This window comes from Lemur catta, chromosome 10, assembly GCF_020740605.2.
Source record: "Lemur catta isolate mLemCat1 chromosome 10, mLemCat1.pri, whole genome shotgun sequence".
In the NCBI taxonomy this organism is placed as follows: Eukaryota; Metazoa; Chordata; class Mammalia; order Primates; family Lemuridae; genus Lemur; species Lemur catta.
Genome location: NC_059137.1, coordinates 82,976,021 through 83,003,133, shown reverse-complemented (window position 1 = coordinate 83,003,133; position 27,113 = coordinate 82,976,021). Strand labels below are relative to the sequence as shown.

Sequence of the window (27,113 nt, the reverse complement as noted above, 5' to 3'; positions counted from 1 at the left end):
CTAGACCAGCCTGAGCAAGAGCGAGACCCTGTCTCTACTAAAAATAGAAAGAAATTAGCTGGACAACTAAAAATATATAGAAAAAAATTAGCCAGGCATGGTGGCACCTGCCTGTAGTCCCAGCTACTTGGGAGGCTGAGGCAGGAGGATCATTTAAGCCCAGGAGTTTGAGGTTGCTGTGAGCTAGGCTGATGCCACGGCACTCACTCTAGCCCAGGCAACAGAGTGAGACTCTGTCTCAAAAAAAAAAAAAAAAAAAAAAAAAACAAGAGCAGGAGAGCACTTTACTGCACTGATTTATTTACATGTTTTTCTTCCTCTGCTTCCCTCCCTTGAGACAGAGAATTAAAATCGGTGCTCAGTAAATGTTAAAGTGAATAATAAGCACTTAACCACAGGCCAAGTAAGTGAGTTACATATCTTCCTTCATTTAAGCCTTCACACAGCCGTTTAAGGTGGTAACCATTATTATTAAGTCTGCCCTTACAGACGAGGAGACCAAGGTGCAAACAAGTTAAGCCATTTGTCCAAGATGATATTATTAAGTTGTAGAAGTTGGATTTAAACCTAGACAGTCTGACTCCAGTGTCCTCCCCTTTAACCACTGCATGGCGTTGCCTCCTGGACAATCAAGAGGTATAGGTAGTCAAGGTATTGAGCATTTCAGCCCTGTAAGTATTTCAGGGTTCAATGTAATCACAGTGCAATGTATAATCATGATGGAGATATATGAAATCTAAGACATGGACTCTGCCTCAAGGAGTTTATCAACCACTTGAGAAACTTCAACTACTATTTGGAATGATTTGGGTACAAGGCAATGTATTATGAACTCCCTTGTTTCTATATATATTGGCACCTCTATGTACAGGCATCTTGCTCTATATTGTGAGGGACAAAAGGAAAAATGAATATAGTAATTATACTATCCCAGTTTTCCAGATGGACTGGATTTTTTGAAAAATAAAAGCTTATTGACATGTAATTCATATGCCATAAAATTCACCCTTTTAAATTCATTGTGCAATTCAGTGATTTTAAGTATATTTCAGGATTGTGTAACCATCACCACTATCTAATTTTAGAACATTTTCATCACCCCAAAAGGAAATGCTATACCCATTAGGTGTCATTTTCTGTCCTCCGCCTCTCAATAACTCTGAGCTACTGACAACCACTAATGTACTTTCTGTATCTGTAGATTTGCCTATTCTGGTCATTTCATACAAATTAAATCATATAATATATAACCTTTCATGTCTGGCTTCTTTCACTTACCATAATGTTTTCAGGGTTTATGCCTGTTATAGCATGTGTCAGTACTTCATTTCTTTCTATGGCTCAATAATATTCTATTATATTGATAACCACATTTTGATCCATTCATCAGTTTATGGGCATTTGAGTTGTCTGCACTTTTTTGCTATTATGAATAATGCTTCTAAGAACATTCATGCACCAGTTTTTGTGTGGAAATATGTTTTGATTTCCCCTAAGAAATAAAATTACACCTAAGAGTGGAATTGCTGAATGAAATGGCAACTCTATGCTTAACTCTTTGGGGAACTGCCAAACTGTTCTGCACCATGTTACTTTGCTACCAGCAATGTATAATGGTTCCAATTTCTCCACATCCTTCCCTGCACTTGTTATTATATATCTTTTTGATTACAGCTATCCTAGTGGGTGTGAAGTGGTATCTCACTGTGGTTTCAATTTGCATTTCCCCATGCCTAATGATGTTAACATCTTGTCAATTGCTTGTTGGTCATTTGTATACCTTCTTGGGGGAAATAAATGTTTATTCAGATCCTTTGCCCATCTTTTAATTGAGTAGTTTGTCTCTTTATTGTTGAGTGGTAGGAATTCTTCATTTATTTTGGAATCTAAACCCTTATTTGATATATGATTTGCAAATATTTACTCCCATTCTGTAGGTTGCTTTTTCACTTTCTTGCTGATGTCCTTGATGCACAAAAGTTTTTAATTTTGATAAAGTCCAATTTATCTATTTTTTAATTTTGTTGCTCATGCATTTGATGTCATTGCCAAATTTGAGGTCATAAAGAGTTATCTCTATGTTATCTTGTAAGAGTTTTATGGTATTAGCTCTTATTCTTAGGTTGTTGATCCACATTTAGTTAATTTTTGTATATGATGTGTGGTAAAAGTCCTGTTTTATTCTTTTTCACATAGATATTCAGTGTCCCAAGACCATTTGTTGAAGAGACAATTTTTCTTCCATGAATTGGCTTCACACCCTTGTCAAAAATCAGTTGGCCATAGATATATGGGTTTATTTCTGGACTTTCAATTTTATTCCATTGATATATATGTTTAACTTTGTGCCAGGATCACACTGTTTTGGTTACTGTAGCTTTGCAGTAAGTTTTGAAATTGGGAAGTGTGAGTTCCCCAACTTTGTTCTTTTTCAAGATTATTTTGAGTATTCTGGGTTCCTTGCATTTCCATATGAGTCTTAAGATCAGCTTGTCAATTTCTGCAAAGAAAAGCAGCAGGGATTATGAATCTGTAGATTAGTTTGAGGAGTATTGGCATCTTAACAATATTAAATTTTCCAGTCCATGAACTTGATGTGTTTCAATTAGGCATTCTTTAAGCTTTTTAAAAAAATAATGCTTTGTAGTTTTCATGTATAATTCTTGTATTTCTTTCATTAACTTTATTCTGATTACATTAATATTCTTTTTGATGCTATGATAAATTAAATTTCTAAAATTTCATTTTTTTAAAGAGTTAGAGTCTCACTCTGTCACCTAGGCTGGAGTGTAGTGGCATGATCATAGCTCACAGCAGCTTTGAACTCCTGGCTCAAGCAATCCTCCAGTCTTAGCCTCTTGAAAGCTGGGATTCGAGGCATGAGCCACTGCACCTGGCTTTCATTTGTGTAGTTAATAGAAATACAAGTGATTTTTGCATATTGATCTTTATTTTTTTCCTTTTTTATTTCTTTTTCTTTTTTTCTTTTTTTTGTTTTTTTCCCACATATTGATCTTCTATCCTACAACTTTGCTGAACTCATTTGTTTTAGTTCTAAATAATTTTTTGTGGATTCCTTTGGATTTTCTATATACAAGATCATGTCACCTATGAATAGAGACAGTTTTACTTCCTTTCCAATCTAGATACTTTTATTTCTTTTCCTTGACTAATTACTCTAGCTAGGGCCTCTAGTATAATGTTGACTAAAACAACAAAGATCCTTGTCCTGTTCCTGATCTTAGGGAAAAGTATTAATATTTATTTATTCTTTCATCATTAGGTATGATGGTAGCTGTGGGATTTTAGTAGATGACCTTCATCAATTTGATAACATTCTTTTCTTTTCCTAGCTTTCTGAGTGTTTTTTTATCATGGAAAGGTGTTGGATTTTTGCCAATTTGTTGGGATGATCATGTGGTTTTTATTCTTTTTATTAATGTGGTGTATTACATTGGTTGATTTTCATATGTTGAACAAATTTTCCATTCATAGGATAAATCACACTTGGTCATGGTGTATAATTCTTTTTATATATAGTTGGATTAAGTTTCTTAGCATCTCTTGAAGATTTTTGTGTCTATATTCATAAGGTATATTGGTCTGTAGTTTTTTTTCATGATGTGTTGATCTGGTTTTGGTATTGAGTAATGCTGGCCTCATAGAATGGTTTGGGAAGTGGTCCTTCCCTTTTTTATTTTTTATTTTTTTTAATTTTTAGGTGAGTTTGTGAAGTATTGTCAATTCTTCTTTAAATGTTTCATAGAATTCACCAGTGAGACTGAGCTTTTCTTTGTGGGAAGTGTTTTCTTTACTAATTCAACCTCTTTGCTTGTTATAGTTGTATTCAGATATTCAGATTTTTCTGTTGCTCTATTTAGTCAGTTTCAGTAGTTTGTGTCTTTCTAGGAGTTTGTCCATTTTATCTAGGTTATTTGTTGGCATACAGCTGTTCATAGTATATCCATATATTTCTGTAAGACTAGCAGTGATGTCCCCCCTTTCATTCCTGGTTTTCATAATTTGTCTTCTCCCTATTTTTTTTTTTTTTTCTTTTTGGTCATTCTAGCTAAATGTTTGTCAGTTTTGGATTTTCCCTGTTGTTTTTCTCTATTTACATTTATTTTCACTCTAATATTTATTATTTTCTTTCTTGTGCTTTGGGTTTAGTTTTCTCTTTTCTAGTTTCTGAAGATAGAAGGTTAAGTTATTGATTTGAAATCTTTCTTCTTTTTAAATATAGTCATTTATAGCTATAAATTTCCCTCTAAGCATTCCTTTAGCTCCATCCATAAGTTTGGTATGCTGTGTCTTCATTATCATTCATTTCAAACTATTTTCTAATTTTCCTTGTTATATTTCCTCTTTGACTCATGGGTAAGAGTGTCCTGTTTAATTTTTACATATTTGTGAAATTTTCAAATTTATTTCTATTAGTCTCTACACCCCATCCCCTTACTGTGAACCCTCCTCTAAAAATTTTATTTCTATTATTGATTTCTAGTTTCATTACAATGTGGTTGAAGAATATGCTTTCAATCATTTTAAATTTACTGAGGCTTCTTTTTTGGCCTAAACTCTGGTTTATCCTGGAGAATGTTCCATGTGTATTTGAGAAAAACGTGTATTGTGCTGTTATTGGGTGAAGTGTTCTATCAATGTCTGTTAGGTCAAGTTGGTTTGTAATGTTTGTCTCAGTCAGTTTGGGCTATTTATAACAAACCATGGACTAGGTGCCTTATAAACAAAAGAAGTTTATTTCTCACAGTTCTAGAGGCTGAAAGTCTGAGATTAGATTGTCAGCCTGGCTGGGTTTGGTGAGGGCCCTTTTCCAGGCTGGAGACTACTAACTTCTTGCTGTACTCTCACATGGCAGAAAGAGGGTGAGAGAGCTCTCTGGGGTCTCTTTTATTAGGGTGCTAATCCCATTTAAAAGGACTCCATCATCATGCTATAATTACTTCCTCCCAAAGGCCCCACCTGCAAATGCCATGACATTGGGGGTTAGAATTTCAACATATGAATTTTGGGAGACACAAATATTCAGTCCATTTGTAGTGTTTTTCAAGTCTTTGATTTTCTTTTTTTTTTTTTTTGCCTAATTATTTTATCCATCATTGAAAGTGGGTTATTGAAATCTCCAACTATTATTGCTGAATAGTGTATTTTTTCCCTTAATTCTATGTTTGGTTCATATATTTTGGGACTCTGGTATTAGATGCATACATATTTAAAATTGTTTTTTCTTTCTTCTATCATTATAAAATCTTCTTCTTTGTCTTAAAGTCTATTTTGTCTGGTATTAATGTAGGTCTGCAGCTCTCTTTTTGGTTACTGTTTTCTTGGAATATCTTTTTCCATCTTTTTACTTTTAATCATTTTTTGTCTTTAAAATATGTTTATTGCTAACCTCTTTGTGTCTTTTATCTAAAATCTGTCTCTTGTAGACACCATAGAGTTGGATAATCTTTTTTAAAAATCCATTCTGTCAATATTTGTCTTTTGATTAGAATGTTCAGTCCATTTACATTTAACATAATTACTGAAAAGGTAGGATTTATGCTTATCATTTTGTTATCTGTTTTCTGTATGCCCAATTTCCTTCTTGTTACTCTGTTTCTCCATTACTGCCTTCTTTTGTGTTAAATGGATATTTTTTAGTATACCATTTTAATTCTCTTGCTTTTCTTTTACTATATTTTTAAAATTATTTTCTTAGAAATTACACTGGGAATTACAATTAAAATAAAGCAATGTGGTTTGGATTAATAACCAACTTAATTTCCATATTATATAAAACTTTGTTGGACTACATTTAATGTAATATTATTCTTTTCAAGAAAGTCAAGTTGTTAAATATAATTTATTTTTATACCTTTGTAGGACTTTTCATATAATTCTGTCAGGCCATGTGTTTCTTGCTTCAAAGAACTTACTTTCATTTAGTTGAGAAAACAGACATATGTGAAAAGTCAGATGGCAGTGAAATCTTTAAATATTAATTCAAGGAAATAACAGATGTGAGTAACAACTCTCAATAGAAAATGTGTAGTGGCTTACCAACAGGATATTTCTCAAAAGCAGAGCTGGTGTGAGACCCATGGTCCAAATTAATCAAGGAAGACTTCATGGAGTTGGAATTTGACCTTAGTATATGTGGAAGTGCACGAATTCATTGAGATGTGAAGACAATAAATGGGAACTCACCAAGCTAGTTTTTGACTTTTCAGTGAAATGGTGGCTTAGGCCATTTGTTTACTTCTGTTTCCACAACACCCAGCACATTGCCTTACATACTGCAGGTGCTCAGTAAATATTTATCAAATGACCACTGAGTGAATTTTATGGATAAATCAGTTAGGTGTGAAACTGGAACCTTGGGAGAGAGAACATAGATTCTGGAAAATCATCTTGGACTATTTTCTAGGTAATCAAGGTAAACAGAGTCCTTAAGTCATCTGAATAACAGTAGGCTTCTTGTAAGCGTTGCTCAATTGCTGGTATTGTTAGATCACTGCCATTATTTCTATTAATTTTCAAGAATTAGAGAATCCCACATGGTTTTCATTTTTATAAAAAATAAATCTATACATCTATACTCTTTCAGGGAATTCAGAGAAAAGGGAGGTATAAGGATACTGTGCAAATTTGTACATTTCAGGGATGGAAGAACAGGGTAGCAAAGGTTCTGCAAATATTGAGAGGAGAGATAACAGGAAATGCATGGGAAATGCTACTTGCAACATCTAAAATGGCTTTAGGCCAAGTGTGGTGGCTCATGCTTGTAATCCTAGCACTCTGGGAGTGTAGGGGGGATCGCTTGAGGTCAGAAGTTCGAGACCAGCCCGAGAAAGAGCCAGACCCCGTCTCTACTAAAAATAGAAAGAAATTAGCTGGACAACTAAAAATAGAAAAAAATTAGAGGCGCATGGTGGCACATGCCTGTAGTCCCAGCTACCGAGCAGGCTGAGTCAGGAGGATTGCTTGAACCCAGGAGGTTGAGGCTGCTGTGAGCTAGGCTGACGCCACAGCACTCTAGCCAGGGCAACAGAGCAAGACTCTGTCTCAAAATAAATAAATAAATAAATAAAATGGCTTTATTATTATTTTCCTTTCTTAATTTCCCATATCTAGTTCTGGGCTCTCCAGGGTAGTAAACATCAGAAAATTTCAATAGTTCCAACAACTACCACATAACAGGATTTATTTTTAAGGATTTAAACATTCCTGTGTTAACTCTTTACTGTGATGTTTTGCTAAAGTGTACCATAAATCTTCGTTAAGATTTAGTTTAAGAAACTTACACCATCCTTCTATTTCTTGGTCATTAGAGAAGGGAATCTAGCTAAAAGGCCGAGCGTTCAGCGATTAAACTCATCTTTGGCTGCAGTTGTTGCAAAGCCAGCAGAGGGAGCAGCGTGCCCACCCTTTCATTTCTGGGGTTGAAATTAGGTGGCTAGACCGAATACTGCTCAAATAATCTAGGTAACCAAGACTTCATTTCCTCTAGAGAGAAAGGAGCCTGGCCCTGTGATCTGGGCTTTCGGCGATCATTATTTTATGTTACGGTATTAGCAGACTTACCGACCTGCCTTATTACCGTTGGGGAACGTTGATGAGGCTGCTGCGCGAGGACCGTCCTTCCGTTTTGCTTCCTTTAATGAAAAGTCATTTGAACATTTTTTTTTTTTAAACCAAGTTCACAAAGAGCTGATCTGAATAAACAAATCAACTGGATTAGATTCCTGGTATCCAGATAGCTTGCGCAACAGGGAGGGCATTTTCGCTAATCCTTGCAACCTTTGATGTGGCGGCAGAGCAGGATCCGGGAGGCGTCCTTCCTCCCTGACGCATCAGCCCCTAGTCCGCCAGTCCCCACGTCTGTCCCGCACCATCTGCACAGCTGACTTGGCAGAGATAGGAGCCCTCCTGCTCTCTCTCGCCTGGCTCACTGCCACGGTGTTGCTCTTGCTAAGCGACAGGGCTGTGGGCTGAGCAAGCGAGGCAGCACCCCCGCCTCGCCACCCCCGCCACCCCCTTGGGCGACTGTTGGTTCACGCAACGTTTCCCTTGTCCTTTCCCGTAGGATTCGCCCTGTGTTTCCAGTTACCGGCTCCCCGGCTTAGGTGGGGGCCCCTTTCTTTGCCTTCGCTTATCTTTTGGCATTAAAACAAATGCTTTAGCAATATTAACAGCTTATCTTCGCTGACATTTCTTTTGGATTCAATTCTTTTGACAGTTACTGTTGGTCTTGTGATAGCTCTGCTATTTCTTCAACAGGTGTTTAAATCTCTCCGTCTCATTTAGCGTTTTTCCCTGTTTTTCTCCTGTTCATGCCTTCTCTCTCTAGCTAGGATTTGCAATAATACCTGTGGCTGAAAAGCAGCTCTGTTCACCCAGGATCCTGGTCTTCTACACGACAGTTGAGACTTTTCTCATTTGTGTTTTAGAGAAGAGAGATACAGAAATTCAGCACCAATCAGCGATTTCCCCTCCGCCCTTTTGAAGAAAGAACGAGGCATTGTGTTATTTGAAAGTCGATTCATTTCCTCCTTTCCTCTGACAGGTTTTGGTAAATGTCCAACTTCAGTACTATGTTAACATTTGCAGGGGCAGTCTGGGTTAAAAAGTAAGTAAATTCTGTTTTGATCTTATTTCCTTTGGCTTTTTCTTACTGTCACTTTTGGGCCTTTTTCAGGGGTGGGGGAGAAACATTCTCTAACAGATCCAAATGTGCCCTACGTTTGTTTCAAGTGTATACTTGGAAGAAAGAATTCCAGTCCAATGTTCAATTAATCACTAATCACATGCTTTGTGAACAAGACTAACTTGACCATTCTTGAAGTATAGTTATAATGACAAAATCATTACAAATGTCTTTGGCCACTGTATTCATAAATATAATATACTAACTGTAAGAATTTTGGAAAGGCAGCTCTATCCTTTAAGAAGGTGTTATTTTGTGCTCCCATCTGCTTTATTTTTATTTTGCAAGCTGTTCAGAAACCAAGAAGGGAGCTGGATGCTGTTTACTGGTGCCTCTCAAACCCCCCAAGGCCAAGATGAGATGGGAGAAGTTGAGTTTTGAGGGTTTGGGGAAGTACAATAGGTTTGACAAGCATAATGGAAAAAGGAAGAAAATTCAAGGGTGAGGCTGTGGTGGTTAGAGATGGAAGAACTGAGATAGGGAGCTTGGAATGTGGGACCAGAATCTGTGAGGATTCCACATGTGGCTTACGCCAACGCGCAGTGAGGACAGAAGTCTAAGGAGTTATGGAAGGTCAGGAAAAAGAAAAAAAAAACCAAAATTACCATATCTGAAGAATCATTACTGTTGACCTGGGGGTTTTAAAGTTTAGTGAAAGAAGTTCAGTTAATCATTCTAATCTCAGAAATAGAAATCTTACTACTGCCTTACTATTTTATCTGATTTTTATTTTTATTTATTTTTTTCTTTTGAGGCAGGGTCCAGCTCTGTCACCCGAGCTAGAGTGCAGTGCCGTGATCATAGCTCACTGCAACCTTAAACTCCTGGGCTCCAGTGGTCCTCCCATCTCAGCCTCCTGGGTAGCTGGGACTATAGGTGCGGGCCATCATGCATGGCTAAATTAAAAAATTTTTTTGTAGAGTTGGGTGTCTTACTGTGTAGCCCAATTTGGTCTTGAACTCCTGGCCTCCAATGTTCCTCCCACCTCAGCCTCCCAAAGTGCTAGGATTGTAGGCACGAGCCACTGTGCCTGGCCTATCTGATTTTTATATAGCCACTTTAGCTTTTGTTTTGTTGGTATATGTTTAGTACATATTTTCCCATGCTTTTCAATCATTATACATCCTTTGGTTTTAGTGTATCACTTGAAAATTACCTAACCTGGCTGCTGCTTCTCTTTCTGTTTTTAAATCCAGTTTTTTTCCTCTGTCTTTACTTAGTTCATTTAACTTTATTATTGACTTTATCTTCATCTCCGTTTTTTTGTCCTTCTGCTAATTTAAAAAAAATTCTTTCTTCTTAATCTCTTTTAGATTTAGTTTTTATTTGCTTTCTTTAAAAATGAAATTTTCTCTAAGTCTATTTTGGTTTGGAAATTATATTCTCTCTATCTTTTAAGTCACCACCAAAGCTAGTTTAATACATGTGCTTAACAAAGTTTAAGTTAGTCAGTATCCTTATTGTTCTCTCATAAAATATCAAGACTTTGGAATGTTTAAACTCTACTCACTTTCCTTCCACCTTATACACTGTTGCAGTTGTGTTTTAATTTTAGAATGTTTTCCTCCACAAAATAGATTATGCTATTGTTTTAGACAGTGAATTTGCTTAGAGTTACTCATCTAGCTGCTAGCCCAGTACCTTTGCTCACCATTGTTTTTTACATCTAATCCTTTCTATGTTAGATAATTCTATTGCTTGAAATAAAGTCCTTACAAAATTTTAGTTTGCCTGAAAATGTCCTTATTGCACCTCATACTTGGAAAAATGTTTTTCCAATATTTTATCGAAAAAAATTTCAAAGATACAGCAACGTTGAAAGAATTTTATTGTGAATACCCATCTACCTACCACTTGGATTCTACCATTTATATATATATATATATATATATATATATATATATTTAAGTCCAAAATATTTAGGATGTACAAATGTTTTTGGTTACATGGATTGCTTTTGTAATGCCTTGAGTCACAGCTATAAGTGTGCCCATCACCCAAATAGTGTTCACTGTACCCGTTAGGTAGGTTTTTGCCCCTCTCCTCCTTTCCTCCTTCACCCTGCTTGATTTCCACTGACTTACTTCCCTCTGTCACACCTGTGCTCACCAGTTAGTTCCCATTTAATAGCAAGTATATGTGATGTTTTTCCATTCTTCAGATATTTCACTTAGAAGAATGGTCTCCAGTTCCATCCGAATTGTTGCAAAAAGCATTAACTCATCCTTTTTTATGGCTGGGCAGTACACCATGGTATACATATACCACATTTTGTTAAACCAGTCATGAAGTGATGGGCACCTGGGTTGATTCCACATCTTTGCAACTGTGAATTGTCCTGCAATAACACTTGAATGCAGGTGTCTTTTTGATAAAATGCCTTCTTTTCCTTTGGGTAAATAAATACCCAGTACTGGGATTTCTGTATTGAATGGTAGGTCTATTTTAGTTTTTTGAGGAATCTCCATACTATTTTCCATAGAGGTTGTACTAGCTTGCAGTCCCACCATTAATGTATGAGTGATCCTTTCTCTCTGCATCCACACTAATATCTATTGTTTTGGGACTTTTTGATAAAAGCCGTTCTCACTTGGGTTAGATGATGTCTCATTGTGGTTTTGACTTGCATTTCCCTGATGATTAGTTTGAAATAAATTGCTGATGAGAAGTTTGCTGTCAGTCAAATTATCCTTTATTTATACATAATGTGCCTTTACTTTCTCATTCTTTTGTTGTTGAAGCTCTGAACGTTTTCTATAGCATATCTAGGTGTGGATATTTTTGTTTTTAATTTCAGCGAGTTTGTCCTTCATTTTTAGAAGTTCCATTTGGCCTCTTTTTAAAATTGACCTGTTCTTTTTCATAGCATCTGATCTTTTCCTTATGATTTTTATTCCTTTTAAAAATCTCTTTATTATTTTAAATAAACTTGTTTGTAGTCTCTTTCACACTGTTTGTAATCTAGATTTCGGGAGTGCTACTTTTCCTGTTCATTGTGTTTTCTGAATTTCCCTCACAGTGTCTTGATTTCTCATTGGGCTTATAAATGATTTTCATCTATTGTAGCTCCCTCTCCCTACTTTGGGAGTTTCTTAAGACTTTGGTTTTAAAGTATCCCCTAAGAGTCATTTTGCATTTTCTAAGATGCTCAGAGTGCCTTCAGATAATCTTTATATCAACTGCCTGGTTTGTGTGCCTTAATCGTATGAGTATTTCATGTTTCAACCTTACTCCTATGTGTGAATGGGCACCTGGAGTTTTGATTTCTCACAGGTAGTTTATTTTTAACCCAAGGCCCTGGAGAGGTGGTAGCCTTTCTAACTGCTTTCCTAGTCAGATGGGAGGAGTTATGTTAGTGTGTTCATGGAGGAGGTAGTTCTTGAAGGCTCTATGCTTTATGTGGGATATCCAATTACAGCTCTTCCCACTTCTACAGACATTATGTCTCCTGTTTTTACAGAGGCATTAAGACCCAGTGCTGAACTTCTAGGGCCTGTAATGCAGTTTGAAACTGCTGTTGAGTCGCCTCTGTTCTGGCCTTGATTTCTCTGTTTATCTGGCAATGGAGTTTCCTATTTTTTTTCTAGTATGGTTATGTGTTAGTTTTTTTCTTGTTTTTGCTACATTTTACTCATTACTTCTGAAAGTTTATAATGAGGAGGCAGTTCCTTCACAGCATAGAAAGTCATGTTCTTGAAAATCTTATTGGTTTCAGAGATTTAAAAATTTATACTCATTTGGTTCTGGCCTGTTTCTTGGTCTATTTTTGTGTTTCTTTGTTGTCCTTTAATTTTTTGGTCTTTTTTTGTAGTTGCTTGCAGTTGAAACTCTAAGATTCTGAGATGATGCATTATCTTAAAAAGTTAATACATAATATATGTAGATAACCACTTCTCTTTTATCTAGATGCCTTTTGCCTGGTATTCCCATTAAATGCATATATTCTTATAAAAATTGAATTTGTTTAAAATTACCCTTCTCAAGATAGAGCACCTTCCTTGAGAAAGTAGGCGTTAATCTTGAAATAACAACGGTTTTCTTCCCTTATTCTTATTAATTCAGAATGCTGAAATTAAGAATTTTTGAGGATATCGGTGCCCAAAGACTGGTAGGATTTTTTAAGCAAGAAATTCTGGATGATCAATGATTTTTTATTCCTTTTAACTTTTTATTCTTTTCCTCCATATGTCAGACAACAAAAACACACCGAACACTCGCCTTGTAGGATCATTAGGTCTTAAGGACGTTATTTTCTTGGGTAAAAACCTGTTATTTATTTATACAAAGTTTTTCAATGGAGATTGGTAGTTTGTAAAAGATATGATAAATTATAGTCAGTAAATTCTGTTTGTACTAAGGATATTTCATTTAGTGTTATTTAAAAATTGACATATCTTGTTTCCATATTTATGGAATTTTTCTATTAATTAGGGCAAAAAGTGTTAACCAGAATAAATTTTACAAGATAACAGCACATTTACTGTACACCACCCCCTCAACAGAGCTGTTCCATTCCATCAATGTCATTTTCATTTACTTTTTGTTTTTTTCTGGCAACACTTGAACATGCCCTGACAACCCAGCTTCCATTATAAATATTTTAAAAACTAGGCAAGAGAGAGTCATCCCTTAACCGTAGTCACATAATGTAATGGAGGGTACACACAGCTGCAGCAACACCATGTAATTACCTAATTTGTTTTTGACAGCTCCCATTTGCAGAGGAAAGGAAAGTATGAACCACACATGGGTGAGGATTTTACATACGTCCAAATTTGTTTGATCATTGTGAATATTCACACATTTTCTCCGTGAATGGCACAGGGTATGTGGCAGGGAACCAAAGCCAATATCACCCCTTTCTAGTATAGCAAGAACTCAAGATGTCTGCTGTCCATGGAAAGCTGGAGCAAATGTTCACGTCAGTGTCTCCTTAGCAAAGAGAGGAAGGATTAATTGGTAAGCACTTTGCAGCTTGTGGCGGTGAGGCAGCAGAGAGAGTCGGGAAGGTATCCTTGCTTATTAGATGGAAGACCTCATTTTAATGAGTAAATGGAGCACAGGGCAGACACCCCAAGCAGAATTTCCAAAGCCACCTTTCTCAGCAGTTATGTGCTGGGTAGTGCAATCACTCCTCCTGTGGTTTGTTACCCAACGGTAAGGGCTCAGGCTGCCCCTCCTCCTGCACTTGTTGGGTAACTATTAGTACTTGTTGGGTAACTATTAGTACTTGTTGGCCTATATGTGAAAGAGGTTGATGGGGCCATGGCATGTTCCCTGGATTCCCTGAGGCATGTCCTTAGTTGTCTGGGACTGGGGTTGAGGTGGGATTGGGGCAAGATAAAACCCAATGAGGGGGAACATACAATTGTGATTTGGGCTCCTTTCAGGGGTATAAGAAGTATTTTTCTGCACCAACTGGGAGTTGGAGTGATGATCCTAAACAATACATCCAGATAATTCTGTGAGGGGATGATGGAAGCATCACATAGTAAGGAACACTAAGAAAAATGGGACAATTTGAGTTAGCTCGGCACTATCAGCAATGGTCAAAACTATGCTTCTGGATACAGCAATTGGGTTTACTTAAGAGGATATCTATCACCTTAGGAAGAAGGGATGAGGAAATTGATATCTTACATAAATTAGAATAAGGAATTATGATAGAGGATATATCATTATTTTATTAGTACTATAAGAGAGAGAGAGAGAAGGAGAGAAACTAGGCAGAGCTCTGAACTAGTTTGCATCCTATCATTGGCCTGGTAGAAATCTGACCTACTAGAGTCAAAGATGCCTATACCTTCTCCAACCCTGATTGCCTCGGTTCCTTCTGGTGATAGAATTACTGTATAATAAGTCAAACCACATGCAAATATTGTAAATAGTAATTAGGGCAGAGCCATATGTGGTCTAGTTAGCTCTACCTTGAAGAGAGTTCTAAGGAGGTGTTTGGGAAGACTGTTCCTTAAAGAAGGAAGTTATGAATAGGAGGGAATTTGACTTATGGAAAAGGGGCTAACTTGAGGCTGCAGGCCCCAGAGAGCTCCTGTTGTTGCTCCTGTTGGTCAAGTCATGTTATAATACATTCACGTTGTTCTGTGTGTTCTACTCAACAGAAAGGAATTAGAGCCTGTAGAAATTTCCTTTCAGGTGTCCAGAGTTCTTTGACCCAAAGTCAAAGGTTGTCTGCAGCTAAGATTGCTCTCACTGCCCTCGCCAGTGCCCCACAGCCTCAGGCCTCCCAGAGCAGGGGTACAACATGGCGGCGAGATACGCTGGGGCCTGCCTGAAGGCAATGGGGATGTACACAATGGAAGGTGCCAAGGTTGTGGGGCCTTCTTATCTTCTCTTATTCTTATGTCGTCTTACTCCAGTTGTCAGGGTCAGCCTTCCAAAGAGTGTACTTTTAAGCTGTGGTACTTAAGGTAGTAGTCACCTTTTTCTACAGTCTTTAAGTGTTATTTGATACTTTCACTAGGAGCACATTTATGTATATTTACTTGAACTTTGGAGCGTGATTTTACTTTATGAATCTCAGCAGCTTAGTATATTCCTGTAAGGATTTGTCTGAAGGCATCGGCGAATATAGATAAATGTGCTGAAGTCAAAGGCCTGTGGTCCTGCATTGATTTTTCAAGTTCTCTCTTTCACAATAGAAACATTCCAACTTTGATGGCTTACTACTCAGCTCTTCTTTTTTACAGAGCATTGTTTAGTACTAGATTATTCCTGAATGTGTATAGATTATTTTTATAAAATTAGTAACTGCTAGTCAAATTAAATAAATCTAATTTATAAAAAATATTCCTGGGAGAATAATTCAAGGTGGAAAGAATTAACCAAATTTCCAGAAGGAAAAAAATAGTAAAACAATAAAACAATCTAGGTTACTAGAACTAAATGATTGGCAATTAAAACTTGGAAAGAACTTATTAGCACCATTGTACTCCTCTCCCCTCTATTTTCTTTTTTTACTTTTATTTATTCTTTTCCTTATTGCTATTATTTATAAGGCTAATTCATGATTATTATAGCTAATGAAAAAATATAAAGATGTATAAGGTCAAATTTAATAATGCCCCCTACCTCTGTTTGCAGTAAATAAATATTCATGGCCCAGAGGAAATGTTTCCACTCTTTTTGCTTTGCGTATATATATGTGTGCATATGTGTATATATATGTGCACACAGAGGTACACAGACACATTCCATATACTTATACACCTACATGGGGGCTTTATTTTTGGTCATTTGGTTTTGTAAAACTAGAATTATAACATACAGATTCTGCTGTAAATTTCTTTTCTTACTTTATACAATGTAGATTTCCCTCTGGGAGATAGTTCTAGATCTGAACTCATTTTAAAATATAAAGCTATGGGTTAGCAACATGGCAGAACAGCAGACTCCTGCCTATCCATTCTCCCACAGACCCACCAAGTAAATACCTACGCCTAGATCAATTATCTCTAAGAGAAATCCAGAATCCAGTTGAAAGGCTCCTACACACTAGATCATGAAGAACATATCCACATCAAAATGGGTAGAAAAAGCAGAGATATATTTGTGTTCCAACCCCACCCTAAGCACAGCACCTTAAAAGGCCACTAAGTAGCAACATAAATAGATGAAAATATAAAACTCACTAGACAAATTAAGTACACAGTTAAACTCAGAGGTCTCTTATACTTTAATGATGGTGTAAAAATTAATTATATCTCTAGTATGAACTTTAAAAGACAAAAATGTTAAAAACAACTATAGCTGCAATAATTGGCCAAGGAATATAAACTATAAAAGATGAAAATGTGTCATCAAAAACAAATTAGGTGGGAATAAAAGTGTAGAGTTTGTGTAAGTGATCAAAGTTAAGTCATTATCAGCTTAAAATAGCCTGTTATTAGTATAAGATGTTTTATGTAAGCCTGATAATAACTACAAAGCAAAAACCCTTAGTAGATATACAAAAGATAAACAGAAAGGATTCGAAGCATACCACTACAGAAAATCATCAAACCACAAAGGAAGGCAGCAAGAGAGGAAGAGAGAAATAAAGGATCTATAAATTAACCAGAAAACAATTAACAAAATGCCAATAGTAAGTCCTTACCTATCAATAATTACTTTGAATGTAAATGGATTAAATTTTCTGATCAAAATACATCGACTGGTAGAATGACTAAAAAAAAAAAAAGCCTTTTAATTTCATCAAGTCCCATTTATTAGTTTGTGTTGTTGCTGTGATTGCCTTTGAGGTCTTCTTCATAAATTCTTTGCCTAGGCCAATTTCTTCAAGAGTTTTTCCAACATTTTCTTCTAGAATTTTATGGTTTCATGTCTTCGGTTTAAGTGTGTTATCCGTCTTGAATTAATTTTTTGATCCATGAGAGATTTGAATCCTGCTTTAATCTTCTACATGTGGCTATCCAATTTTCCCAGCACCATTTATTGAGCAGGGATTCTTTTCCTCAGTGTGTATTGTTATCTCTTTGTCAAATATCAGATGGCCATATGTGGATGGTTTTATGTCTTGGTTCTCATAACATTGGTCTATGTCTCTATTTTTGTGCCAGTACCATGTTGTTTTGGTTACCATAGCTTTGTAGTACACCTTAAAGTCTGGTAAAATGATGCCTCCAGATTTATTCCTTTTGGTCAAGGTAGCTTTGGTTATTTGGGCTCTTTTCTTGTTCCAAACAAAGCATAGAATTATTTTTTATAGATCTGTGAAAAATGATGTTGGTATTTTGATGGGAATTACACAGAATCTGTAAGTCACTTTGGGTAATATGGACCATCAACACAGAGAATAGACAACCTACAGAATGGGAAAAAATATTCTAATGCTATACATCTGATAAAGAGCTAGTAATCAGAATCTACAAAGAACTCAAGCAAATCAGCAAGAAAAAACCCAAACAACCCTATTAAAAAGTGGGCAAAAGACATGACCAGAAGTTTTTCAAAAAAGATAGAGAAATGGCCAATAAACATATGAAAAAATGCTCAACATTACTAATGATCAGGGAAATGGAAATTAAAACCACAATGAGATATCACCTTACCCCTGTTGGATTGACCACTAGTATTAAAACAAAAGTAAAAAAATAATAGATGCTGGTGTGGAATCAGAGAGAAAGGAATGTTTGTACACTGTTGGTGGGAATGCAAATTAGTACAACCTCTAGGGAAAACAGTATGGAGATTCCTCAAAGAACGAAAAATAGACCTACCATTTGATCCAGCAATCCCACTACTGGGTATCTGCCCAAAGGAAAAGAAATCATTTTATCAAAATAACACCTGCACTCAAATCTTTATTGCAGCACAATTCACAATCAGAAATATGTGGAATCAACCACAGTGTCCATTAATTCATGAGTGGATTAACAAAATATGGAATATGTATACCATGGAGTACTACTCAGCCATAAAAACGAATGAAATGATGTCTTCCAGCAACTTGAATGGAACTGGAGACCATTATCCCATGTGAAGTATTTCAGGAGTGGAAAAACAAACACCACCTGTTCTCACTAATACTTTGGAAGTAACTGATGGGCACATACGGCCACAGAGAGATGTAAAAGACATTGGAAATCAAGAAGAGGGGAGGGGTAAAAACCTACCTGTCAGGTACAATGAACATTATTTGGATGATGGGCACACTAATAGCCTTGACTTAAGCATTATAAAAGCTATCTATGTAACAAAAAACACTTGTACACCCTTAATATTTTGAAATAGAAAGAAAAAACAAAATAGAACTTTTTGGAGGCTGGGAAGACCAAGATAAATGTGGCAGCAGATTCAGTGTCTAGTGAGGGCCTGTTTCCTGGTTCACAGAAGGCACCTTCTCGCTGTGTCCTCACATGAATGAAGAGTCAAGGAGTGTCTCTGGGGCCTCTTTTATAAGGGCACTAATCCCATTCCTGAGGGCTCCACCCTCATGACCTAATCACCTCCCAAAGTCCCCACCTCCTAATGTCACAACCTTGGGGTTTAGGATTTCAACATATAGATTTTGGGGAACACAAATGTTTAGATGGTAATAATGGCAATAAGGCTTCATATGGCCCCATGTCTTGCTTTGTTTGACTCTTTTATTTGGCTTTCACAGAATTTTAAAAAAGACTTAATGATCAGACGTGCTTGGTCTCAGGGCAAGTAGCTCAAAGATTTGTGTTAGCTGCTTGGCCACCTTTGCTGTTTGAGTTTGCAGTCTCTGGCTACCTTGATGGCGTGGGGTGACGCAGGGATTAATCCTGAGTCTCTAGGGATGGAAGGATCCAACACCATGTGGAGGTGCAGCCAAGGATAATGTTGACCTCTGAGCTTTTCGTACAGTTTCTATTCTCCCAGGTGCACTGGGGAGGGGTTAATCCTGTGTTTTTGCATATCGTGCTGCCTCCTGAGCTGTCCATTTCTGTCTGTGGTGAGAAACTGACCTTATATTATCTTTGTATTGAAAAGAACAAAGCTATCCTATAGAGTAAAATGCAACCTCGCCATTAATTTTTAAGATATATAATATTTACAAATGCTGCCTCAGTACCTGTGTTTTCTAGGCATGCCTCAATCTTCAAGGGTGTGGATCAACTCTCTTCTATCACCAGGAGTTTCTTGGAAAAGTCTGAAGAGCCCAGGGGTAAGGTGCACCTGGGTCTCTTTAGCCTTGCCCTATTTTAGTAGGTGAGCTTGAACCCTGGTGATTTTCTGTCCCTTCCCTCCAACTTGGACTGTTCTGATCTTGGATTGATGGCCTGCTTCTCATCACTTCTGTTCCTGACTTTTGTGATTCTCTTTTGCTTCAGATTTTTATGTTTGGCTTTTTAACTCTGGTCTAGTTTTCTGATTCTGGTTTTGCTTTTTCTTTTTATTTCCTTTTTTCTTTTTTGAGACAGAGTCTCGCTCTGCACCCAGGCTGGAGTGCAGTGGCATCATCATATCACACTGTAGCCTCAAACTCCTGGGCCCAAGCAATCCTCCTGCCTCAGCCTCCTGAGTAGCTAGGGCTATAGGTGCACACCACCACACCCAACTAATTTTTCTATTTTTTTTGTAGAGATGAGGTCTTGCTATGTTGCCCAAGCTGGTCCCATATGGATTCTGTTTAAAGCCTCGATCAGAGGAACCTGGGTACTTTCCTCCTGACATTTGGGCAAAATGAAGCAAAGGATAAAAAATGCATGGGGCTTCCAGCTCCTCGGATGTAGCTTCCTCATTCTTGCTGTGGGGCCTTCCTTCCTGTGCTGCTTCTTTCTCTCCTTGTTTGAGATTATCTCCACGTAGTTATTTTAAATGGCTGTTTTACAGACAACACTTCGGTTTCAAAATGTTCTTTCCTGTTTGCAAACGAACTTTTCTTACAAGTGGGTTGCTGCCGCTATGCTAACTTATTTCACATTAACAATAAGATTTCTTGTTTTCCTCAGATTTTTTAAAACCTGAGAATTAAATTTCCAGAAATGTCAAACCACTGCATTTCATCTTGACTAATTGGTCATGTGGGCTGGCTTCCCACTGCAAAATCAGCATGTGTTTTTTTGTTTTTTCTTTTAAAGAAGAAGAAAGCAATATCATTCTTTGGCAGATACTTACCATTACTTTCTCAGTAATCTGATAAAATTCCATTCATCCACTCCCCAAAAGCAAATCTAAACTTTCAGCTTTTTTTTTTTTTTTTTTGGAAAGAGGCTTAAACAAATGCACTCAATTTTGGGAAACATACCTTCCTCTGGGCAAGGCAGATGGAGCTACATTCCTGTGTTTCTCATGCTGCAGTGGGAAAAGTTCACGAATGTAAGGGAATGCTTTTCTACAGTTATCTGTGAAGGGAAAGGAATAATTACTTCTGTGTATTCAAACCTGGGCACCATCCAGGTTTCCCAATTAGCTGTGAGAACAGGGCCTGCTATTGTGTCTCAAGTTTACCTTGAATTTTCCAAGGAAACTTTGCTTTCTGATCACTGTGAATATCAGAAAGCAGGAGGCCCTCACAGTCTCCTGTCTGGTCTTGAAGCAAAGGAGGCCTATCTGACTACAGGGGAGGTTAAGAGAAAAACAATTGCTGTAAGCATTTCACTGCCAGGGGGTGAAAAGGGAACTGCCATGTGATTTAAAAATATTTTCTTCGGAAAAAAAATTCAGAAATCTCATGAGGAGTGCTTGGATATATAGACACTTCTTCATGCTTGGGGACATGATGGGAGTTATAAAATGTCTTTTCTTTTCCTTTCTTTATTCGTGTTACCCTGTTTTTTCTTACAACTTGTATTTCCAAAGTCACACTAGACTAGGGGTAGAATTAAGATGAAGTCACAAAGGAGTATTTTTCTGGCTCTGCTTCTACAAACTGTGGCAATTCTAGACTCTCAACTTATTCCTACATGGCTTTGGGAGTCTGCGTAGCATAATTTCACATGTGCTTCTTGGGTACTGCTTGGGATCTGCCATTTCCCACCTTTCTAGGTGTGGTTCCTATGGGACTTTGATGCGGTCTGTTTTTGCTGACAGCAAGGTGGGGAGCTAGTCTCCCGATGACCCTGACACCTGATACTCAGGCTCTGGGGTCTGTTGGAAGCATCAGTGCCATCAAGGCACCACTGCCAACCGGGATGCCCACTGAAGGGTCTGCGGCCGAAGCTCACACCAAATCTGCAGGCTCTTGTTCATGGCGTTCACCTCTGCCACGGTTGTTCTGAGAAAGCCATTGCCCCAGTGTGGCTCTGTCTTGTGCTCTCAAAGCCCCATGGAGATATCTGTGTTTCTTTCTTTTCGATAACTGCATCACAGCGGAGGACATAGGGCATGTATCCCTGAGGACTGGGAGGCTAAAGTGAGCAACAGACACATGTTCTATTCAGAAAGAAGCTTCTTCTCTTACCTTGGCTTGTTATCCCAGAAGGAGCCTTACGTCAAGTCCTGGTGGTTTCTCGGTCCCTCGTGTGTGCAGCCTCTCCTCTCGGACATGCCCAGGTGTGTCTCACATGGCTGAGACATGCCTGAGTACAGATGAATTAGCACGACTATGTGCACTTGACTCCATTCCATGCAGGGCACAAATGTGAACTAAGAGAGTAGCATTTTGCAAATTTGTCCAACATACTGACCAGAAAAGATCTTTGCCTCACCTACACAGGTAAGGACAGGCACGTGTTTTTTTGTGGGATAAAAATTTTACAGCCTGTTTCAACATCTCTTTTGTAGAATAGCCCACAAATTTATGATTCCAATCTAGATCTTTCTCCTGTGCTTCTGAGTCTCATCTTCCCCTCAAAATGACCCTCCTCTAATTCTGTTTCTATCAGTGGAGCACCCACCCAATCACTGGGCTACCATCATCCTTATACCCTCGAACCCCTGCACAACCAGAGACTCAGTTACCAAATTAAACATTAAACCTCTGGTAACTCTAATATTAGTGGGGAGGAATAGAAGGGTGGGTATTATGAGACCTGTTCTTTTCTTTGGAAAAAATGTCCTGGAAAACAATATCTAATAATAGAAATATCTAATAATAGAAACTTTATTAATATTTCTTATCCCAACAGGAAGAGAAGATTTCCATTACACATTTAATGGGATGAAACCAACAGAAATTCTTTTCCTGTCATTTGCTATTATCTTCAATAGCCAAAACAAGGGAGGCTTTAATGTGGCCATGTTTAGGATGTGAAAAAAGGAACATGTTGTCCTAAAAATAAGTACGATTGGGGAGCACATATTTTATGAATTTGCTACAGGTGCATATGTTTCCCCCCCACTATGTGTAATTGTTTTTAAAATAGTGGCTATTCTCTGCGTTGTATCCACAGAGCATTTTATAGTATTAAAAAAAAAAAAGTGACCCATTTGTAAATGCCCCTTAAAAAACCATTCAAGAGAGAAGACAATTCTACTGTTTGCTGACTGTTGTCTAGGTCAGTTGAAGGTAAGTCTCCAAGGCATAATGGACACCCTGGGAGGTAGGCAGTGGAGGGAGGCCTCCAAGGCAGACAGACTCCACGTTTTCTGTCACTGGATACCAAGAGTGATGTGACAGGCTCCATTTTGCTTGTAAGTCTGGTTTGGTGTGGAATTGAGTGGTGCGAAAACCCGCAGAGGAAAGACTTTCCTCATTAGAATCTGTGAATTAACAGTTTAACTAATTGGACGTCTAATGCAACTAGTTAAACACCTAACCAACAAACTCCTAAACTTCCACTGCAAACCCTGATAGTCTCTGCAGAGAGAGATTTACATGAGCACAAAAAGTTCCATGAACTGCTTTTGCTGCCTGACTGCCGCCATCATGGGGCGCATGCGTGCTCGCGGGCAGGGCCTGTCCCAGTTGGCTTTGCCCTATCGCCACAGCATCCCCACTTGGCTGAAGTTGACATCTGGTGACGTGAAGGAGCAGATTTACAAACTGGCCAAGAAGGGCCCGAGTCCTTCACAGACCAGTGTGATCATGAGAGACTCACAGGGCATTGCACAAGTACATTTTGTGACAGGCAATAAAATCTTGAGAATCCTTAAGTCTAAAGCACTTCCTCCTGATCTTCCTGAAGATCTACCATTTAATTAAGAAGGCGGTTGCTGTTCAAGAGCATCTGGAGAGAAATAGGAATGACGAGGATGCTAAATTCGGTCTGATTCTGATCGAGCCGGATTCATCGATTGGCTCGATATTACAAGACCAAGCAAGTTCTTCCTCCCAATTGGAAGTATGAGTCATCCATAGCCTCTGTCCTGGTTGCATAAATTTGTCTATGAACTCAAGCAGTAAAATCATTGTTTAACAACAACAACGACAAAAAAACCCCAAACAAACAAAAACCAAATAAAATAAAAAATCCAAAAAAGCTCCATGATGAGGTTTCAGATATATCAGGATGCACAAGGGAGCTACTCCAGAATAAGGTGAAAAGGTGTCGTAGGCACTTCGAAACGTTCAGAAGTTCTTTACGTCTAGCTCTCACATGCCGTGGAGCCCTTAAGTCCTAAAACTCTATATAATCTATTATGATTCACACTGTGGTTGAATAAAGAGTTCTAATTTTCCAAAAGCAAATTATCTTGACAATTCAGGGTTCCCTCTCTCACTGCAACAATATTAGTTTGCAGTAATATAACAAAAGGGCTAGCGAAGGTTGGTTTAATATGCAATGAGATAATCACACAGAGTTTAATTAAATCAGCATGGAATGCAGAGCCAGAGGAACTTCGGGGGTTGGCCTTCCTGCAGAAATAGCTGTGTGACTTAGACATTCTGAACCCCAGTGTTCCTTACCTGTAAAGTGGAACAAATTGTGGAAGTTAGGCTTAATATTATGTAATGCTCACAAGGTGCTTATGATAGATTCCTGTGCTTTCTATGTACAGAGGTGCTACTATTAATCTCTTTATCCCTGGAAGAGTCGAGAACAGTCATGAACCGAGTTGTTTGTGGAGTGTTTGGTCCTGGTGGTGGCATTGAGGCATTATATTCCGAGTGCTCACTTGCCATTTTCTTCCACTAGACTGTGAACACTGTAAGGGGCGGCAGGGCCTTATTGGTCTGTGATATCTAGTAGGCTCCTGACGCATGTTTTTAAACAATGATATGGAATGAACTTAACTTCAGACGTGCTGAAAAATTTTTAGGAAATAATTTGAAGAGCTATAGATGCCACACTGATTTTTTTTTTTAATTTCCTCCCTTCTTTGACTAAAAAGGGAGGTATGTATTATCTGTGGACATTGGACTAGAGGGAGATTTTAGTAAAGTGATTAATTAGAAATATGATATTAAATGTCAAATGCTACAAATTAGCATGAATCTAAGACTTGTGTTTTTGGGAGAATTCTTATGCTTTTCTTCTCACAATTTTTCATTAAAAGTATTTTAACAATTTGCCATACGAATATTTTAGGCTTAATCAACTCATTGTGCTAAGTTTTTTTTTTTCCTTAGAGGCAAATGGTTTTGTTGATAAAATTCACTAATTTCATATCACATCTACAATATGATATTGTTGAGTGTGATTTTTTTTTCTTTCTGGCCTAAATTGGAACCTTATGAGCATTTAACCTAGAAACGTATGCCAATGTGATTTATATGTAGAAATCTCTTTTTATATTATTAACAAAATCACTATTGTGTTCTAGTCTTTGTTCTGTGGGGATAAATCTTAGTAAATCACTTCCTGTCATTCAGATACCTCAGAGCTCAAACTGCCTGAAGCTTAACAAGAGATTCATCAGAAAATACAATTCAAAAAAAAAAAACAAAAAAAACCACCAACCCAAAAAGGGTTACGATGACAGGAAAAATGTTTCCTGTTTTTCCTTAAAGGATGGGGGAGGGGGCAAAAAGGAAAGGAGAAAATTTTAGAATCTGGTTTTTCTATGTCTGAAAAAAGACAGTTCAGATTAATTACTACTGCCTTAAAATAAGAAACAGGGAAAAATGTTTTCCATGGAGAGAGTCACTTTACCCAGCTGTAAACATTTGGAACTCATCTGCAGGCTTCAGGCCCAAAGACTAATGCAGGCAGATTTGCAAAAGCTCAGGCCAAGAATACATTTAAGAATGAAAATGGAACCTACTGTGCTCACACAGTTCCTCTTCAGACGTATCAGCACTCCTGTATTTTAAGTCTACCACTTTAATAACCCTGGAACGTCCAAGAAGGTTTAGTGAGTATATAACCATATACTATTGTTTTTCCCCTCTGGATAGAACATATTTTACCAATTTAGTTTGCAGAGAGAATTCAGGTCTTCCCTATCTTGCTTGACTCACCTATAACTTAGGGATCATAAATACATTTCCATCTCCCAGTGAACATTCTCTCATGTTACATTTCAAAGATGTGCTGTCCAGATGTGATAGGTTTTTTTTTCCCCCACTTTTAAAATTACTTCAGAGCAAGGACCTCTTGATGGAATATATTATTCACAAAATGCCAGGTCAGTAAAGGATGTCTTTTGTTAGGACAGACAAGATGTAGTGGAGCTTTCTTTTCTTTTCCTGTGTGACCCTGGACTTCTAGTATGGAAGACATAATAGAGAAGAGGCTGATGGTTTGGAGGATGTCAGATTGATTCACATACATTATTTTTCAATTCCCAAACACTCCGGTTTTATGAGCTTGTTGCTACCTCTGAGTCCTAATTCTTGAGAGGTAGTGTACAAAAGCAGGCAGGGCTGCATTCCAGGTGATCAATGCTGTTCCTGCTCAGAGCCCTTGGTGTGCTGATCCGCCAGCGAGGTGCAGTCAAGATCTGTGAGAATTTCCTTTGAATGAAATTCACAGTGGCTTGATCCAGGCTATGAATTAGATGATGCTGGCTTTTTTTTTTCCCCCTATGAAGAACTAACCCTTGTTTTATATCAGTTAGAAAAAAAAAATACAGTTTTCGAAAAGGGAAACACTTTAAATTAAAGGGGAAGCAGATGGTCTGGGAAGCCATGTAGTCCCATGAATTAATTTCCTAATAAAGGGGGAATTAATAGCCCCAGCAGATCATGAGTACAATAGGGCCCTTTATAGGGCTTCTGCTTCTTTTTTCCTTATTCTCATAATTTGCTTTCCAGAGCTTAAATAAAGGTAATCTCAATGGTTCTTGGGCTTGAATCTTTCCTTTCAAATACTTCAATGTATATAGGGAAAAGAGATTGTTTAGATCCTGGACATTCTATACAAGACTCCTCCAAAGCACTGAACTATGTATTAATTTCAATATATTATAATGGAAAAAAATAGGGTTCAAGATCAGAAGATTTGATGCCTAAGTATTGGCCATGTACTTACTGAATGGTTTTGTGCCAGTTACTTAAACTTTCTGGAGCTCAGTTTTATTATTTGCAGAACAGGAATAATAATGCCTGTCTCACAAGTTGTTGTGAGGATTGAATGAGATAATATTACATGGAAGCATATGAAATTGCCAATATTCAACTGTTTTTGACCTTCACAAACAACTATTTTAAAAGAGGCAAACTCACATAAACGATGATTTATAAATTGTAAAGATAATGTAAACTTTATTTAAAATAAAGTGAAAAGGTACCTTGTCTTCTCATGTGCTCAGGGAGAGGTAGAATTTCCCTAACAACCAGAGAAAAAATGTACAGGAAGGTGTGTGCAGAATTTAAGGAGAAACAACAAGACAGATAATAATATTAAGTGAGGAAATAGATTTTTATTCTTTGGACAATCCTTTTCTAAAAGTTAATATGGGATAGTGATTAGGTTGATCCATTTAATGAGCTGTATATATATGTGAAATAGTCACACCATTCTATATTAATAGCACAGAAAATCCTTTTCAAAGGACAAAATGTGTCCTATTCAAACCCCTTAATCAAAATCCTTCAATTTAAAGTGGTTTATAAGATCATCTGAAATCTGGATAATCTTAGACATTGAATAAA

The 27,113-nt window shown here is 37.4% G+C and overlaps 1 pseudogene; it reads left to right on the top strand.

Annotated features, from left to right (window-relative positions):
• The first annotated feature begins 23,003 nt into the window (after positions 1–23,003).
• On the top strand, positions 23,004–23,455 carry LOC123645907 (annotated as a pseudogene).
• The last annotated feature ends 3,658 nt before the right edge of the window (positions 23,456–27,113 follow it).